Below are 238 nucleotides of genomic sequence, written 5' to 3' on the forward strand. Positions count from 1 at the left end.
TGCCCCCAATCCCTCCCAGCATCAGAGTCTTTTCCAATGAGTCAACTCTTTGCATGAGGTAGCCAAAGTCCTGGAGTTTCAGCTTCAGCATCATTCCTTCCAAAGAAATCCCAGGGCTGATCTCCTTCAGAATGGACTGGTTGGATCTCCTTGCAGTCCAAGGGACTCTAGAGTCTTCTCCAACACCACAGTTTAAAAGCATCAATTCTTCGGCGCTCAGCCTTCTTTACAGTCCAGA

This window comes from Bison bison, unplaced genomic scaffold (assembly GCF_000754665.1).
Source record: "Bison bison bison isolate TAMUID 2011002044 unplaced genomic scaffold, Bison_UMD1.0 scf7180017864201, whole genome shotgun sequence".
In the NCBI taxonomy this organism is placed as follows: Eukaryota; Metazoa; Chordata; class Mammalia; order Artiodactyla; family Bovidae; genus Bison; species Bison bison.